This window comes from Ruditapes philippinarum, unplaced genomic scaffold (assembly GCF_026571515.1).
Source record: "Ruditapes philippinarum isolate M1 unplaced genomic scaffold, ASM2657151v2 ctg645_1_1_1_1, whole genome shotgun sequence".
In the NCBI taxonomy this organism is placed as follows: Eukaryota; Metazoa; Mollusca; class Bivalvia; order Venerida; family Veneridae; genus Ruditapes; species Ruditapes philippinarum.
The window spans coordinates 49,668-69,248 of NW_026861731.1; the positions used below are offsets into that span (position 1 = coordinate 49,668).

A 19,581-nucleotide genomic window follows, 5' to 3' on the forward strand; every position below is an offset into this window, starting at 1 on the left:
AGAACATGTTTCATGCTAAATATCTTAGCTCTAGCTCTTTGGGTTCTTTAAAAGAAGATTTTTTTAAGTTTTTACTATATGCATATAGGGAAAATCAATGACCCCCCGGGGCGGGGCCAATTTTGACCCCAGGGCTTTTATTTGAACAAACTTGGTAGACACTCACTAGAAGATGTTTCATGCTAAATATCTAAGCTCTAGCTCTTATGGTTTTTTAAAAGAAGATATTTAAAGTTTTTTCTTTCGGTTACCATGGCAACCAGAGTTTTGCATGGAATTAAATTCTTTGAACAATTTTTAAAGGTGACCACCAAAGGAACATTCCTGTGAAGTTTGGATGAAATTGGCTTAGTGGTTTATGAGGAGATGTCATTTAAAGTAAAAGTTTACGGACGGACGCCGGACGAAAAGCGATCACAAAAGCTCACCCTGTCACTTTGTGACAGGTGAGCTAAAAAGACGGTTATTTAAAAAAATATTGTGTTTTTGTTTCTTTCATCTTTTTAGTCCGAGTTTTCTCAGTTTCCGAAGAAACTGTGGGTTCTTAAAGGAGATCTGCTGATGTAAGAAAGCCTATAAACATAAAATTAGAAGACTAAACGTTGAAAGCTATTAGAAAAGCGTTTGTTTTTATTGAACAGATCACACAAACACACACATAACACATATATAGGATACAATTAACTTAAACGATTTACCATCTGGATTTACCCTGCTTTGCATTTTGAACTATCCTTTGGAAATGGAAGGGTTTCAATATCAAAATATGATAAAAATATCACAAACCAACACAGTTTATCAAAACATGTTTGGCTTAATGACAGTTGATATGATAAATAAAATAGAAAATGACGTACACATACAAAACAGATGTCGTGGTTGAGTGGTTAACGCGTCAAACTAGTTATCTAAGGATTGTTGACCGCATGGGTTCAAACCCTGACAGGGGCAACTTTTTGTTTCCTTGAGCAAGAAACTTCACATTCATTGCTGAGTACTGATTGGTTCCAGGAATGGATTTAAGACTGTTTCAGTAAGCTTATAGCTTCCAACACAATCGAACTAAAATAAATTTGTAAAAACTAAACTGATGTCTACATTAATAGATGCCACATTTGGTGTGTGAAAGAAACGTTGTATAATAAAAAATAAAAAGTCTATTACTGTTTTATATCTTCTGAAGAAGACTTAAACGTCAAAAGCTAAAGAAAGGCGTTTGTTTTCATATATAAAAAATTATATAAAATATGTACATGTGTATATATAGACATAATTATTTTAAAGAGCATATTATATTTTTGGGAAGATTTTCATAAAATAACTGGACCCAATGATACGAGTACATACATTTTCACAGAGAAACTAGGCTAGAATATCAAAATATGTAATACATTTGTGCAGGCTGGCTCTATACTAATGGCAAAAGGCTGGTCATTTCCAGTTCCAGCAGGTAATGGGATACAGGTTAATATGGGTTAATAAGTTAATTGAATAAAATAAGTTACAAAGAAAATATATTTGAAAATTTACGGAAGTACATTTTCTTTAAAAGATTAGAAACCAGTTATTAGTCAATTATAGCTACCCTAGAACGGTTTGCCCAAATTATAGCTATAAATGGAAGATGCGCGGCCTCCAGACATTTCTGTAATTAGTACAAGCACCTGGATATAATAAATGACTCTCAATAAGCTATGTAGATGACTTGCATTAAGCATAGTGTCCTTTGTCAGGAGTATTTACAGTAATAATTAAGGTACATAACTGTCATAATATTTTTGCCTCAAGCAAATGCTTTCAATTCTTTCTTTTTTTTCCCCTTTCCCCACTTGTCGGAGATTGAGATTCTAATTATTAGCTTTCCATATTGGGATGCAGGGAGTTGACTGTAAGGTTAGGTGAAATTATTCTAGCTTACAGTTTAACCTTAGTGAGATGGGTTTTAAAGCTGCATGCCTCCAGATTTATGCTAATTTTCATGAAAAATTTTAAAATGTACATGTATATAAAAGTAAAATTTTATTGTTTAGTGAACAAAAAAAATATTTTACACATTGCAAACAGCACATGCAATCCACATACATTACCAAAAAGAGCTCAAAGTAAGTAAAAATAGCTCATACTGTGTTAGTAACGCAGTAGAAATTATGGTGATAAATACTGCAAAATAAATCCTGAATCACATATAACATGTAAACTATTTAAATCTTTTTACCTTTCTTAAAAGCTTAGTACTTTTTTCTTCAGGAAAATCAGGAAAATTTTACTTCTCTTAATATCTGAGTACATTTTTCTCAAGTTTTATTTTCTTAAAATATTTGACTCATCTGGAGGCATGCAGCTTTAAGTTATACAGAAACTTTCATGGTCATTTGAAGACTGACAGCCATAATTGTCAAGGAAAAAAACTCATGTACCCTACTTCTCAATTATTTTTTTCAGACTAGAACATGCTTAAGGTCACTTTTCATGTATGAAATTTGAGTATATATCCAGACTTTTAAAGCTGCATGCCTCCATATGAACATAAATATTTCAAGAAAATCAAACTTGAGAAAAAAGTATATTAAGAAAAGTAAAAAAAATTCAAGACAAAAGTAATACCTTACATGCTATGTGCAATTTATGACCAATTTTGCAGACTTTTTACCATGTAACTACATGTACCATGTTAACTAACACAGCTATTGCATATTTTGACCTTTTTGAAAATTTACATGGATTGTAAATGTTGTTTGCAATGTGAAAATTATTTTCTTTGTTCACTTTACAATGTTTTACTTCTTAACCCTTTACCCCATATATACGCGAAACAACGCACTTTCGACCCCGCCCCCCCCCCCCCCCCCCCCCTTATTTTAGGCCTAAAATAGTAAAAAAAATGTACTATTTGGGCCCCAAACACATGTTTTCGTTTGAGAAATGTTGCTAAAAAAGTGAGCACTTTTTTGGCGCCGCCCCCCATCCAAAAGATACATCAGGGGGTTGCCAAAAGGGGGATGTGCCCCCTTCTGTTTTGGGGGGTTTGAAGGGGGGCGGAGTCCCCCTCATTGCCAAGAAAATTTTGGACTTGTGAGAGGCTAAAAATGACCCCAGGTCAATCATAAGGTAACGTGTAACCAACGCTGAAAAGCCTTTGACTCTATCTCAATCCCTTGAGAAGTTGAAGCACTTTGAAATAAAATTTGATGGAAAAAATCGAGGCAAAATAGTGATTTTGGGCAATTTTGAGATGTCCCCTTGTTGCCATGGTAACAGGAAATTTAAGACTGAGCAAGTTGTTACAAAGGCAATGGTCGAGTCAACATTTGTGCCAAGTTTGATTAATATTGAAGCATTTTTCATAGTTTCATAGCAGTTTGAACTTGTAACAGGAGGCTTTTCAGTGAAAACGGCCATTTTTCACAATATGCTCATGAGGGAAAGGGTTAATTCATTTTAAAAACTTTCATGAAAATTAGCATAAATCTGGAGGCGTGCTGCTTTAACAATTTTATACATTTAGCATTTCTTGGAACAAAGCTGGTGTCTTACTCAGCAGCTTTCAGGTAATGACCCAAATGGTCATGGTCAAAAATTGTATTTAATAGGTCATAATTCTTAACATACATTGAACAATTATCTTTATTTCTATATAAATAATTATCAGGGTGGAACATACATGTATATATCAAAATTAATAAGTTTATGCCATGGTCTATACCCAGGTCTTGTGTCAAATGTCAAGGACACAGCTTATAGGTCAATATCTTGTCTGGAGTGTTAAATAATTTGTCACCTTAGTGCAGGATTTTGTTAACTCCTTATATACTTTTAATAAATAGGAGTTAACCCATTACTGCATAAGGTGCTGATTTATATATTCTGCAAGTACTAACAAAGATCATTTTGTGATAAGCAAGATATTTTTACATCAAATAAAAAAGAAAATGAAACGCACAACACACATAAAATAAAGTTCATAACTCTATAATTATTATGCCCCCCCCCCCCCCTTTAAAGAAGTGGGGGTATATTGCTTTGCATTTGCATCGGTCCATAGACCAAATGGTTTCCGATCAATAACTAAAGAACACTTAGGCCTAGGAACTGCAAACTTGGGATGATGATTTTTCATGACCAGTAGATGACCACTTTTGATTTTGGGGTCAAATGTCAATGTCACATTGACCTTGTAGGTAAAAAATAACTAAAGAACGCTAAGGCCAAGGAACTTCAAAGTTGGTATGATGATTGTTCATGATCAATAGATATCCCCTATTGATTTTTGTGTCAAAGAGTCAAAGGTCAAGGTCACATTGACTTCGTAGGATTTAAACGGTTTCCAATCAGTAACTAAAGAATGCTTAGGCCTTAGAACTTCAAACTTGGTATGATGACTGTTCATGACCAGTAAATGACCCCTGTTAATTTTGGGGTCACTGGGTCCAAGGTCAAGGTCACATTGACCTTGTAGGTAAATACGGTTTCTGATCAATAACTAAAGATCACTTAGGCCTAGGAACTTCAAACTTTTTATTATGATTGTTCATGACCAGTAAATGACTGCTATTGATTTTGGGGTCAAAGGTCAAGGTCATAGTGAGCTTGTAGGTTAAAACAGTTTCCGATCAATAACTTGACAAGACATGGACCTTTGGCCCTCAGACTTTGTAGGTGCATTGGTCTTGGCAAGTAGATGACTCCTTTGGATTTTGGGGTCAAAGGTCAAGGTCACATTGACCTTGCATGTCAAAACAGTTTCCTATCAATAACTTGACAACCCATGGACCCTCAAACTTCACAGATGCATTGTTTTGATCAGAAGATGACCTCAATGGATTTTTGTGGTCAATGGGTCAGAGGTCAAGATCATATTGACCTTATAGGTTAAAACGATTTCTGATCAATATCTCAACAACTCATAGGCCATTTACCTTCCAACTTCACAGGTCTATTGTTCTTAGTCAGTAGATAACCCCTTTTGATTTAAGGGTCAAAGTTCAAAGTCACATTGTTCTTGTACGTAAAGACGGTTTCCGACCAATAACTCAACAACTCAAGTTGCCTTGGTTGATATTTTTCATTAAACTAAAAATGCTTTTGATGTACACATTTCAAGGTATTATGTAAAATAACAAATTGGATGTCATTTAAAAGGCCTACATGATTCATAAAATTTATGCATATATTATTTGGTAAGATTTGTAATAACTTTGTCATAAAATTGCTGCACAAAACCTTTAAGAGTCAGTAGATAACCTCTATTAATTTTTTGGTCACTAGGTCAAAAGTCAGTGAATTGTAAATATTAAACTTTTAGTACACTTTTCTTAATTAAGTTTGATGTGCAACTTAGGTCATCTAAAGGCATACTGCTTTAATAACATGTATATTTCAAGAATCATCTCCCCATTTAAGATAGAATTTAACTCAATAATTGTTCCTTTTTAACTGTTAATTGTAATTAAAAAGCAGTGCTGCGAGGTATAAAAAATTACTTAGGACTAAATCACCTATTCCTTAATTAAAATCATCACCCACATCGTGCATGATCAAGTCTTATATATATTTTCACTTAACACTTAAAAGTATTCTACTTTCTTATTTATGTCCCTATTGTAATGTTTTGCAGTATACTTTTTTGCTAGACTGGTTACTTCTATATTACCAACGACACGGTATTTATGCATAACTTTACAGACACAGTCTAGTTCCGGATGACTGCACAATAACATGGCGAATATTAATTCTATCGGCCAAATTATTGGCAAAATATAACGAAAATAACATTATTTTTCACAATACAGGATTTTAAACCATCATAAATCGATTGTCAACGAAACGGCCTATTATTTAGAGGGTATGGATTCCCTTAATTGATTCAGGTTGGTAGATTATTGATTTGTTTTTAGGAATTAAATTCTTTGACCTGGTACAAAATTTTAGAACTTGTCCAAGATGCAGTGTACTAATGATTATAAAAAATATATTGTATATACCTCTGTTACAATCGATGTTATCCTTGAATATGCATTTAATTAATCTTGTATGCACGTCGTCATGTGTCGGTTTTAAATTGAAATATGTTATAAATGCAAACGTAATGATAAATAGTCACACACATAGAGATCTGTGTTGTGTGTCTTGTTACACTTACAGAGAAAATCCTACTTCTTACTTTAACATCAAGTTTTCAAAAACTATTTTAACATACATTGAAAAATGGATATTTTAGGAATGAAGTTAAGCCCCTTTGGAGTATTTAAAAAGGAGTTGATTACATATTGTGCATAAAATTATGATACTCTTGACCTACAAGCATTTGTAAAATTTTGTGATTACAAGTAATATATCTAAGGCTTATTAACCATTTGTATACATAAATCTTAGAAGAGGAAACTGTGCTTAGATTGATCAGTTTTAAGTAGATTATATTTTCTGCAAATTGAAATACCAAGATTATAATGATCTGAATATACTTTTAAAAGATGTTAATAACTTAATTCAAGTGTGTAGTGTCATATGGTCCTTTTCTTTGTGTGAAATTGATGTGTGGTCAGCAAAAAAGCATGCATTCGGTAATTTATATAAAGTGACAACACAAGAATTTTTTACAAAAACCATAGCTTTCACAATTAGCACTGGTGTGATATCATAAAGATTACTAGCGGTGTGGGATCAACTATTGCAGTTATCAACATATTGTCACTTCATAGATCTATGGAAATAACTCATTGAGGGAAAGTGTGGTGCTTAAGAACCATTACTCTGTGCAAACTTTTGGAGATATTGCTCTTTGTAATTTTGTACTTTATTTTTGTCCAGTGCCAGTTCTAATGTATATTGGCAGCTTGTCTTATAAATGTATTACTGCGCTGACTTCATGTACTGGATGTGTGGAACTATTTCTATTATTTTGGGCTTTTAGTTTAAAAATATTAACTTTTGATAATAAACATCAGTTTAATCAAACAACATCTGGTCACACTGTTCAGTTTTGAGATGTACAAGCAAATAAAAAAACTTTTTACAGAATAACAGATGGCAGAGGCCTTCCTAGCCCAACAAATTGTGCGCTTTAGGGCTTTTTTTATATAGACGATGGTCGCCCTTCGCGACAGACAATGAGACATCTATGAAATATCAGATTATAAAATCGGTCTGTCTTGCCAGGGTTCTCGGGGACGCTTATTTCGGCGTCCCGGTACGCATGTTTATTACAGCTGGACGCAAATATTTCAGAGCAAGGATTCCACATACGCTTAATTTTGCCGGGGGACGCATAAACATTACCGATTGTTTACAACCACAAATGCGGCAGCGCGTGTCAGTCTAAAGATAGGCGGTCCTATGCACATCGACCCGTGAAGCGATTAGCCAATCAGCGATAACGCTTCCGATCATTATCACGCTAATTGATCAGACTAATGTATACACGCGCTGTACAGTACATGTTATTAGCAGATATAACATGAGGTGATAATTTTATATCTTCGATCAGCACTTGATTGGAAATTAGCAAATTTTACCGACAAAAGGATAAAATTATCGAGTATTTACGCCGCAAGTTTAAAGACTGTTTTCTCAAATTACAAGTGTAATTTTTAATGATTGTCGAATATTTTCGGCATTTTCTAGGCACAATTTTGCTTTAGTTTCATTCTTGCGAAAACTTTCTATAAGAATATTAAGAATTTAAGATATTGTGCCGAAATGTCAGGACAACAAACCAAAATACACATACGCTTTTCTTTGATATTTAGATTTATCCCGAACATCGGCGATTTCACGTTCGTCAGAAACCCTAAAATTTCGCAAAATTTCTCGGTTTCCAAGGCAAACATGCGAAAGAATTGTCCCTTAATTATTTAATCAACATTAAATCTTTAAATATCGATCTACAATTTGCCCCCTTTTGAAGATATTTGCTAAAATAATTGTCGATCGGACGAATCTCTTACACACTGTGTGAAGCTGTACACGATTTTCCTATTCCTTCCGCTAAACGCTGCCTATATACATTTACGTTGTTTTTTTTTACAAATATAAACTTTTTGTCTTTAGAGTGGACTTGTTTAACCAGAATAAAATTAAATTTGGTATAAAAGTGAAAAAAAACAACAAAAAACGATTTCCATGTGTTGATGCATTATAATGAAATAATTTCATAATAAATATTAACAACAAAACAATAATTATACTATGTAGTTCAGAGTTTCTTTGGAACAACTATAAACTTTGAAATCTCTTGAAGATTCAAAATATCAGCAATACTATTGTGAGCAATGAATGACTAATCTGTAAACATATTAATTGCGACGCGCTTTTGGACTCCAACTTTTTCAGGGTTGGGAGTCCATGGACTCCATGTTTTAAAGTCCTAGTGAGAACCCTGTCTTGCTGTCGAAATAAGGCCTTCCATGTTTGTTTTGATAATAATTTTTATGCCCTTACTTAAGGAGGAGGCATATAGATTTGCCTGCTCTCTGTCTGGAGACTCACTCTTAAATTTTTGTTCAAGGAATGAGGAAGCCCTCATAGACTCGTGAGGCTAGCAATGTTAAGATTACTAATTTGACATGTTAACCAATCAGGAACTTTAATTTTCTTAATCATGATAAATCATTTATAAATAGTGAATGAAATAGTATATTTTTCATGAAAGCAGTCTTAGCTATCTTCCTTATGCTTTAATAATGAATGATTAATAAGTAGTAATATTTTTATTGATTTTCACACAGTGAATGAGTTATGCCTGAATGGTGGTTGCAGTGATACTTCAGTTCTTAAGCTATTAGGGTTTAGATAATTATTTATAATTGTTTGAAAATATTTTCCTGATTTTAATATCAGTAAAAGTACATAGAAAAACAAAAGCAACTTTTTTTGTTGATTATTAAATTGAATTTTTTTATGATGATTTAATCTCTGACCTGCTTTTGTTAAATGGACTTGACTAGTTTCCATTTGTGGAGTTTGGCATTTATCAAATTAGGGATATAAAAATGAAAATTAAAATCAATCTAACTAACAATATATTATATAGCCTGGTTAGACTGCACAGGCGTCACTCTTTGGTTAAGTGTTTGTATGCAAGTTGGTATGTCCAAACTGTGAAACTACTGAAAGAAATGGGTTGAAACTTCACAAAGTTGTTTAAGAACATAATAGGACGTCACTATCCAAGGACTGTAACTCTAATATGGATTTTGATAGAATTATTACCCTTTTTGAAATTAGGACATTCTAATCCAGGTTCTTGTTTTTCTATTAAGCACTGAGAATAGTCTAGCACGCTGTCCTACTAACAGCTATTGTTTTCATCTGAAGTGATGATGATGTTGGTCTTTAATCTATCATTTTGTGTGTTTGATTTTAACTGGTTTAACTTAACTTAATGATGGTTGTCTATAAGTATTAGTAATGTATATGATGTGCTCATCTTAACTAAATTTCACTTTAAGTTTGTTGTTTAAAGTACTTTGTTTTCCTCTTATGCTTTCTCACATAAAAGAAAAAGTCAACTGACCTTTTTCAAGATAAGGATTGTACATGAATGTAACCATCTGAAATCGTGCAGGGATATGTATATTAAACCATCGAAAATCTTGAAGGGATAATTTTTTTGCCTGTGATATACTTATGTAAAAAGTCAATTTAAACTGCATTACATTAATCGGTTTAGAAACAACAAACTGGCATGACAGTTCTTAAAGTTTCAAAGCAAAGCTTGTCGATTTTGTGAACATAAAAATATTTCAGGCTAAGATGTGTTTTGTTCTAATTTTTAGCTCGACTATTCGATAAGAATAAGTAGAGCTATTGCAGTCACCCGAGCGTCGGCGTCGGCGTAACCACTTATGTTAAAGTTTTTGTAATAGTTCAAATATTTTCAAAGTCCATTGACATATGGCTTTGAAACTTTGCACACTTGTTCACCATCATGACCCCAACCTGTAGACAGGAGGAGGTAACTCTATCAAGCATTTTGACAGAATTATGCCCCTTTTTCGACTTAGAATTTACGTTAAAGTTTTTGTAATAGTTCAAATATTTTCAAAGTCCATTGACATATGGCTTTGAAACTTTGCACACTTGTTCACCATCATGACCCCAACCTGTAGACAGGAGGAGGTAACTCTATCAAGCATTTTGACAGAATTATGCCCCTTTTTCGACTTAGAATTTACGTTAAAGTTTTTGTAATAGTTCAAATATTTTCAAAGTCCATTGACATATGGCTTTGAAACTTTGCACACTTGTTCACCATCATGACCCCAACCTGTAGACAGGAGGAGGTAACTCTATCAAGCATTTTGACAGAATTATGCCCCTTTTTCGACTTAGAATTTACGTTAAAGTTTTTGTAATAGTTCAAATATTTTCAAAGTCCATTGACATATGGCTTTGAAACTTTGCACACTTCTTCACCATCATGACCCCAACCTGTAAACAGGAGGAGGTAACTGTATCAGGCTTTTTTTTTACTATCAAGCACTAAGAATAGTCGAGCATGCTGTCCTACCGACAGCTCTTGTCTGATTTATTATTATTATACAATGTATACATTGTTATTGTATGTACTATGTACTGCAATGTCCGTGCAGGTATGATATACATGTAGTTGAACTTGAATGTGCCCTTGGCTTTTGCAATGGTTGTGCCAGTTCTTGGTTCTAAAACGACACATCCTTTTGTCGTCAAATGCAGATAGTCATGCTAATAAAGGAACTGCAAAAATTACAAGATGTCAATACATTACCAATTCCCATATTAACACTATCAAGCCATTGTTAGCCCTCATTATTACAAGTGACTTACATAATGTAGGGAAATGGTGGCAGGGCCCATGAAACATTGGGAAATTGAGTTGCGTAGTGCATTTTATACTTAACTGCATTGTGACACAATACTAATGTATTAACATTACAAACATCAATTGTCTCCCTCTTTTTTTAGCTCGACTATTCGAAGAATATGAGAGCTATTGAAGTCGCCCCGGCGTCGGCGTCGGCGTCAGCGTCCGCGTCGGCGTCTGCGTTGGTTAAAGTTTTTTGTAAAGTCAAATATCTCAATTATTGCTTGAGATATTCAATTGAAACTTACAATACTTATTTATAGTAACAAGGTACATCAGATTGACAAGTTGGATAACTCTATCTACAATATTGCCAGAATTATGCCCCTTTTTAACTTAGAAATTTTGGTTAAAGTTTTTCATAAAGACAAATATCTCAATTATTGTTTGAGATATTCAATTGAAACTTACAATACTTATTAATAGTAATAAGGTACATCAGATTGACAAGTTGGATAACTCTGCCTACAATATTGACAGAATTATGCCCCTTTTTAACTAAGAAATATTGGTTAAAGTTTTTGTAAAGACAAATATCTCAATTATTGCTTGAGATATTCAATTGAAACTTACAATACTTATTTATAGTAACAAGGTACATCAGATTGACAAGTTGGATAACTCTGCGTACAATATTGACAGAATTATGCCCCTTTGAAACTTAGAAATTTTGGTTAAATTTTTTTGTAAAGTCAAATATCTCAATTATTGCTTGAGATATTCATTTGAAATTTACAATACTTATTTATAGTAACAAGGTACATCAGATTGACAAGTTGGATAACTCTGCGTACAATATTGACAGAATTATTTGCCCCTTTGAAACTTAGAGATTTTGGTTAAAGGTTAAAGGTCTTCAAAGATATTTACTTGAAACTTTACACATGTACTTAGGGTTATAATTTGAGGGTCATAATTGTATGTCACTGACCAAGTTCCATAACTCTATCTTGCATTAAGGCTGATTCATATCCCCTTTCCTACTTAGTCTCTTGGTTAATGTTTACATGCAAGTTTTACATATCTCAATAACTATTAAAGATATTTATTTAAAACTTCACATATGCATTTAGGGTCAGAATTGTAGGTCACTGACAAAGATCCATAATTCTATCTTGCATTTAGGCTGATTTTTCTTCCCTTTTTCAACTTAAAAAATTCATGGTAAAGTTTTGCTTGTAAGCTGTTATCTCCATAACTACTGAAGGGTTTGTGCCTTTTTTGGGACAATTTTATGCATTCGTAATAATAAAGCAGTGATTTACTTGATAAAACATCTTAATAACAAGCCTTAAGTTTGTACCTTTTCTGTCAATTTTATGTATTCATAGGTAATTAGTATTATTATACTCAATAAAGCACCCTTGTGACATTACCTTCCAAATAGTCAAGCCAATACTGTAAAATTAGACTCTCTCTAAGACCTATAACATGAATTTATAAAAAAAATTAGCCCTTTTGTGAACTTAAAAAATTTAACATTATCAAGGCTCTTTTACTATCAAGCACTTAGAATAGTCGAGCGTGCTGTCCTACCGACAGCTCTTGTTATAAAATGAAATTTAAAAAAGAATATGTATATTTTTTTTATTGAAAAAATATATACTTCTTTGATAAGGGTATGACCTTATGGGTCAAAGATTTGGCCCCAAATAAGCCCTAAAAGCAATGTCATAAAAAACATCATTAGAACAATTATTTTGATTTTCAAAAAAAAGCCTGTTTTAGGTGTGTGGGTTAAAGTTTCAAGGTAATTTCCTGAATTTCAGGTTTTTAATAGTTAATTGTCTATAATTATGAAATGTTAATGAAAATAATGTTTTATTCAGGGTTTTCAGATTTTTTGACTATTTTAACTTCTGCCCATATTTGCACAATGTGGGTGTACTTCTTTAATTAAACCTGTAAAACGAAACAGAAAGTAAAGCGTATTTATTATGACATGTCAGGTGTTTATAAACACGTAACAGCAGTTTAAAGTATTTGTTTTGGGATTTCATCATTTACCAATATTATACATATTAAACTCGTAAATAGTTACTCATCCATATGAATTTTATTACGCATTCAACTTTTAGGGACGGAATAATTATATTCATTATTGGTAATTGAAATTAGGCCTTAATAATCAGGGGTTTTTTTTACTAACAAATTGACACAGATAGTCGGCGTCTTCCCCTCGGTAAATAGCCAAGTTTTTTTCCCCCAAAAAATTCTATTTTCCTTTAAACTGGATGAGATTTAATAATTACATGGTTTAAAATATTATTTTTCTTCATTTTATGCAGGATAAACCACCAATTGTTGTCCAAAATAACCAAAAACATTGCAGGAAACTGCAAGTACTGTCTCAACAGGTCTCAACATGGAGGCAGCCATTTTTTTTCTTGGCTATATCCCGTACTGAACGGTACTATTTCTGGAAATCAGTTGCTATCAAAATATTGTCATTTTCTTGGTTATTTTTAGTAAAGTAATATATTTTGTACTTCTTATTATGAAAATGACTTATATGGAGCTAAAGTGTGTCACAGATACACAATTATACCTATACTGTATTAACTTTCATACAAAAATAGAAGTATAAAAACCATTCACCACCATACATATTAAGAAAATATGTTATACTGCAAAGAATATTTTGCATGATGATAAAGTTTTTAAGGGGAAAAAGATATAGTTGTAACTCTCTACTATGTAGTTAAGTATATAGTATAAATAACGTCATAATAAAGTTTCCCCAAATTGACTTTTTTCGTATATTTTTTCCCCTCCCTACCAGCGTCCAGCGTCTTCCCCTTTTCCTAAAAAAAACCCCTGATAATGTACTTAACCGGCTGAATTTTGTGTAATGGATCAGCCCAGGCCAGCTTTGAATCTGTAAATTTGGAACAGTTCATTCAAAGTTTAAGGGAATTTGAAGAAATTAGAGAAACCAACAATAAAGAACTCGGTCAGACTGCAGGGATGTGTAGGTGTGCCTGGCTCTATACTGGTGGCTAAGGACTTTTGGTTCTAGGATAGTAAGCATTTAATAATTTTTCCCAAAGTCAAGAGACTAAGGCCTCTTCCCAATTAAGTGAGAAAAATCATTGAGCAGAAATGAAAATGTGTCTTTCTACATTAATAATTATAGGAGAAAAATGCTATGTTTCTGTGTTTGTAGCAAAAACTAATATAATATACATGTATGCTGGTTGACAATATTAATAATTTGGTAAAATACAATTGACACTAGGCCTTGAGTTTATATATTTATATATATGTCTGGAATCTCAAGATTTTCATTGGTTGGTACACATTCTGTGCCACTTTTTGACCAATCAAATACCATAGATTTAATTTTGTAAAATTTCTTGATAACCTTCGGCTTAGATCTTTGAATGTGAGAGGCAATTTTTTAAATACTTTTTGCAACCAGTATAGAAACAGTACCTCCTATATTGCAGCTTCAGACCATTGCAATTCCAGTATTGCAGATTCTGAAATGTTAGGGTTTAAACTTTATATTTTGAAAAGAAATTTGATTTTAGAAAGAATAAAAAAGATCAAGAACTATTTGCTATGCGTATATTACTACGTTTGTAAATATCTGATGCAATATTGTAGAAGTTCGTTATAATCGTGGCGACTACTTTTAGTTGTTTTTGGTTAATAGCCGCGGAACATATTCACAGTAGCAGTATTGGTTTTATCCAGTAATGTCAATGTTTTTCTCTATGAATAACACAAACACATGAATTGGGCCAGTGGAGTATCGGGGAACTGGAGGCTCTCATTCAAGCATTTGAGATTGGAGAAGTGACATTCCATGCACTTTTCCAATATTTTCTACGAGAATCGTCGTCAGTTTGCCTCAGCTTGTGCGAGGATAGGCTGTTGTGGCGTTCTCCCCCGTCTTTTGCCAAGATTGGTTCTCACATGCCTTTTATATTGATTAGTGACACTAATTATCACATTTAGCATGTATACTGTAGACAAATCAATAGTGATCAATGAATGGTGAGTAACTTAAACATGTGTCACTATTACATGTATACGTGGGCCAAGTAAATCAGTATCATATGAATGAAAAACGGCTATTTTTAGCACCAGAAATTTTAAAGCGTTCTAATTTGTATATGGTATTTTCTGTAAGGGATATGAATGTGCTCTATTTATAAACCTTTTTGAGTGTCACTATTACGTTAATGTATTTTTGTCTTTGAAAAAGACATGGTTTCTGAATTTAATGTAAGGTGTTTAATTGGAGATACATATAGTATATATATTGTTGGATCAGTAATAATGGTGTGTAACTGTCTATAATTCTAAAGTTAAAGGTTTATCGGACAATCACGGAAGATAAATGATAAATATACAAAAAGGTAAGATTTGCTGTAAAGCATTTTCAATGGCTATATTTAGACAGGTATAATTTAGAGATATGACTAGTATTTTGTTACTTTTGGGTCTTTACAATATGATATTTGCAAAGGTACAATGTATGGGTAAAAAAAAATCAGGGAAATGTTAATAATTGATATTTATTTCCTGATAGATAGATTACAAAGGTATTGTATGTTAAGAGCTATCTTTCAAAAAGACTATGCAAAAAAAAAAGAAAGATTTTTTTTCATTCAGAAATTTCCATGTTACATATCAGAATATAATTATCTGATACATTTACTATTATATGTATCATATACATGAATATAACATGTATATGTTATTTTTTTTTATAAACCATACATGTGTAATGAATTCATACATTGATATAATTATGTCAATAACTTTAGTCTTACAAAATAATGATACTTGTGACAGGTATAATATCAAAATAAATATTGACAGCTGATTTCTAAAAACAGGTAATTTTTTTTGTATCTTAAGTAATTGTTAAAAATGAGTAAAATTGAATTTTTGAACTTAAGAAATAGGTGCACGATCCTTGACTTTAGTTTTAGCTTCTTATTATTGAAAAATTACAAGAAAACTTGTTTTGTTAGCTGTATTTTTTTAACCTATATGACATAAGACATACCAGTGTCTTAATACTGCTTGGTTTACTGATTAACTGGCATTGTTTGTAAGGAATGCCTGTCAGAAAGTTCAAACTTGAATGAAATACTTTACACCTATTCATGTGATCATTGTTTTATTATATATTTGACTAATCAGGTGTGTAGGTGTACCAATATATTGTATACTGAGCAACAAAAGTTTTGTGACACTCTCAGAGAATTTTGCAATACTGATCTGAACACATCGGCATAACTGATTAACATCTCAAGTTATATCCCACTCATCTCATTAAGGACTTTGTCTTCTTGTGGTTGGACTAGGTGTAGGAGTTGCAAACTGAGAACTTAAGTGTCAAGTCACTTTCCAAATTAAGCCCCGTCACGGTTCTTGGAATTTAAACAGAATGTTCAGTAAATTATAAGAATGTAGGAGTAATATCCAAAGGTTGTTATGTCATGAAAAAAAAGGTAATAATCATAAGCCCTATGGAAGCAGAGATACCTGTATGGCTAAAGGGTTAAATGCCACAAGCAAGGATGTGACCTTAGGTTTGAGCCCTACTAGAGTTAAATGAGTTTGTTTTCATAATACACTGGATGGTAAATGGGTCAGGTAGGCTAAATAGGTTGATTCCTTAATAATTAACATGCTGGAACCGAAAGTGATCAGCCTTTATGCCACCAGTATAGAGTCTTGCCAGTCTGCAAATTCCTGCAGTCTTAGTTTGCTGACCAACTTAAAATGTTCATCTTGATATCCCCAAAATTGATAATGGGTAGTTCCAAAAATAGAAGTTGGACAAGTCCATTCGACCACGCCACCACTTTATCTATCTATACGCAACTTACAAAAAATAAGTCACATGAAAAAACTGCCAGGCACAGCCGGGATTTGAACCATGGGAATTTTGATTGCAGGTCCAGTATGCTTATCGCTGCACCCACATTGCCTTGTTGCTATTCTGCCCGATTTGGCCTAATATACATGTATTTAAATTTTTTATATACATAATCAGGGTTTTTTTCTCTACTTTGGGAATGGTGCCTGTACCAGACTGATTGGGAAAAAAATGCGTTATTTTGACTAAAATTGGGAATTTTTTTATTGCATTTTTTCAGCTACAAATAAGATTAGTCATCATGGATAAAGATAGCTAACAGCTTCTACTGTCCAGATAAAACTATTGAGTGGTGATTTATATGAATGTGTTGGATTTAAATGATTTTAGAAAAATCACTTGGTGTTGTGGGCATTTTGAACAGCCATTTTGGGAATTTAAACATTGAAAATTGGGAATTTTAATGTCTATTTTCTATTGGGAACAGTACCGTTTTAGGGTAGTAGTTATATTAAGAAAAAAAACACTGATAATTTATATACCATATTGAAGTTGATTATTTAAATAAATAAACTTTAAAATTAATCCAATGTTTATTCCAGTATGAGGCATTTTTACTCTGTTTTGTGGATAATTTATTATCTATTACTTAATCACAACATTATGCAACAGTCCTTTCTGGTTTGTTTTTTTTAGAAAAAAAAAGTTAGAAAAATATAGCACTGTAAAAATCATACTATAGTATCCAATGAAATAACTTTTGACCCCGATGTATAATGTGGTATGTAAAATAAAGATATGAATTTCAAATATCTCAGTGGCTACATCTATATGGTTTAAGTCCCTCAAGGGTTGTTAAAATATCATTGTTAAACCAACTTGTAACACAATATTGTTACAAAAATGTTTGAATCACTCGAAAAACTACAATAAGAAACATATTTTTGATGTACCAAATACATGTATTATTTGTCTGTATGTATATACTGCTTTTTCACGTTTTCTCTAGGTCATCACAAAAATATAACTTGTTTTGCAGTGTGTTTAATTATATGGTTATTAATCCTCAAGCATATAGTGGGGAGGGTATTATAATTCATAGGAATGGCTTCCGTCTGTCCATCCGTCTGAAATATTTTTCATATCTGCTTAATAACTTTTCAACTCCTGATAAGTTTTTAAAATTATTTTGCACAGATGATCACCATAATGACATGATGTGCAGAGCGCTACAATTAAATCTTTACCCCAAAGGTCAAGGTCACACTAAAAGGTCATATATAAAAGTCCACATTTTATGTATGCTCAGTAATGTTTAAATTACTGAATTTAAAAGATTTTAAATCACTGGCATAAATGATCACCATAATAAGATGATTTGCAGAGCGAACCAATCAGGTCAAGGTCTTAAGGTCAAGATAACACTTAAAAGTAACTTTCTTAAGGTCAAGGTCACACTTAAAAGTAAAATATAAAAAGTCAACTTTTTGTGCCTGCAGCTACATATAACTTTAAATCTGCAGAAAAGATTTTAAAACCCTTGGCACAAATGATGTGTAGAAATCAAAATTGTAACTGCATGTTGCTAAAAAGCTTTTTTTATGCCCCCACGGAGTGGGTGCATATAGCGTTGCACTTGTCCGTCCGTCTGACCGTCCGTACGTACGTCTGTCCGCACTACCGAATAGGGATAGGGGGCCATCTAACTGTAAACAGAACAAAAGAGAACAATAGAGTTCATTCCGTAACAATAGAGTAAGGGGCCATTGGCCCTCTATTAAACAAAGGAAAATAAAAAAAGAAATGGCCACTTATTCCATTTCGGCCGGACGTCCGTCTGTCCGTATGTCCCGAAATCTTGTGAACGCAACTTCTCTTAAACCGGATGGCAGATTTTGCTTAAACTTCCAGGGATGAACAACCTTAATGTGTAGATGGTAGTAAAGGAAGGAATTTTTGTTGCGACCAAATTTAACAGAATTATGGCCCTTTGTTGATTGTTTCACTATATACTAAGTAGAAATTTTGTGAACGCAACTCCTCTTAAACCGGATGGCAGATTTTGTTTAAACTTCCAGGGATGAACAACCTTAATGTGTAGATGGTAGTGAAGGAAGGAATTTTTGCTGCGACCAAATTTAACAGAATTATGGCCCTTTGTTTATTTTTCACTATATACCATATAGAAATTTTGTGAACGCAACTCCTCTTAAACCGGATGGCAGATTTTGCTTAAACTTCCAGGGATGAACAACCTTAATGTGTAGATGGTAGTGAAGGAAGGAATTTTTGCTGCGACCAAATTTAACAGAATTATGGCCCTTTGTTGATTTTTTCACTATATACCATATAGAAATTTTGTGAACGCAACTCCTCTTAAACCGGATGGCAGATTTTGCTTAAACTTTCAGGGATGAACAACCTTAATGTGTAGATGGTAGTGAAGGAAGGAATTTTTGCTGCGACCAAATTTAACAGAATTATGGCCCTTTGTTGATTTTTTCACTATATACCATATAGAAATTTTGTGAATGCAACTCCTCTTTAACCGGATGGCAGATTTTGCTTAAACTTTCAGGGATGAACAACCTTAATGTGTAGATGGTAATGAAGGAAGGAATTATTGCTGCGACCAATTTTAACAAAATTATGGCCCTTGTTGATTTTTTCACTATATACTATATAGAAATTTTGTGAACGCAACTCCTCTTAAACCGGATGGCAGATTTTGCTTAAACTTCCAGGGATGAACAACCTTAATGTGTAGATGGTAGTAAAGGAAGGAATTTTCGCTGCAACCAAATTTAACAAAATTATGGCCCTTTGTTGATTTTTTCACTATATACTACATGTATATAGAAATTTTGTGAACGCAACTCCTTTTAAACCGGATGGCACA

The 19,581-nt window shown here is 32.9% G+C and overlaps 1 protein-coding gene across 1 annotated transcript in view; it reads left to right on the forward strand.

Annotated features, from left to right (window-relative positions):
- Nucleotides 1–5,695: 5,695 nt before the first annotated feature.
- LOC132716642 (rho GTPase-activating protein 5-like) overlaps nucleotides 5,696–19,581 on the forward strand; it is a 95,123-nt gene continuing 81,237 nt past the window's right edge. Inside the window, exon 1 of the mRNA XM_060699964.1 lies at nucleotides 5,696–5,867. The gene's annotated coding sequence lies outside the window, so the exon portion shown is untranslated. The remainder of the gene's footprint in view (nucleotides 5,868–19,581) is intronic.